Genomic DNA, 1,018 nt, shown 5'->3' with positions numbered 1-1,018 from the left:
AAATAAGCTTATAATGGCAACAGAATGAGGGTAAAATGAGTCTAGTAGATCGCATAAAGGTAGAAAGCTGGCCGGCCCCTTGATCTATTGTATAGACGCCTTGTACTCATTAAGCAACATCAATTCAGTAGATCATAACAATTCAATTTCAACATCAAAGCAACATGTAATATCAGTTGACATCTCTTATTATTATTATTATTATTATTATTATTATCATTATCATCATTATTATCAATATTATCATTATTATCATTATTGTTATTATCATCATTATTAGTATTATCATCACTATTGTTATTATCATTATCACTATCATGATCATTATCATTATCATTATTATTGTTATCATTATCACTATTGTTATCATCAATATCATTATTATTATCATTATCATTATTATTGTTATTATTATTATTATTATTATTATTATCATTATCATCAATACTATCGTAATTATCATTTTTGTTATTATCATCATCATTATTAGTATTATCATCACTATTGTTATTATTATCCCATTATGATCATTATCATTATCTTTATTACCATTACTAATATTACTATTATTATTATCATTATCATTATTATTGTTATTACTATCAATATCTTTATCATTATCATTATCATTATCATTATTATTATTATTATTATTATTATTATTATCATTATTGTTATTATTATTATTATCATCTTCATTATCGGCATTATTAATATTATTACTTTTTATTGTTATTATTATTATTATTATTATTATTATCATTATCATCATTACTATCATTATCATTATTGTTATCATTATTATTATCATTATTATCATTATCATTATTATCATCATTATTATTTTTTTATCAATATCATTACTATCATCTTTATTACTATTGCTATTATCATTACTATCATTATTATATGCGTATTGTCCTACGTTGAGTCATTGTCCATTAATTTATTAATCATTAGATAAACGGAGCATATCATTGTTATACTTATTATAATTATTGCTATTATCATTGTTATA

This window comes from Penaeus japonicus, unplaced genomic scaffold (assembly GCF_977035675.1).
Source record: "Penaeus japonicus unplaced genomic scaffold, GWHDUDI00000001_assembly GWHDUDI00000023, whole genome shotgun sequence".
NCBI lineage: Eukaryota > Metazoa > Arthropoda > Malacostraca > Decapoda > Penaeidae > Penaeus > Penaeus japonicus.
This window is presented reverse-complemented; position numbering follows the sequence as displayed.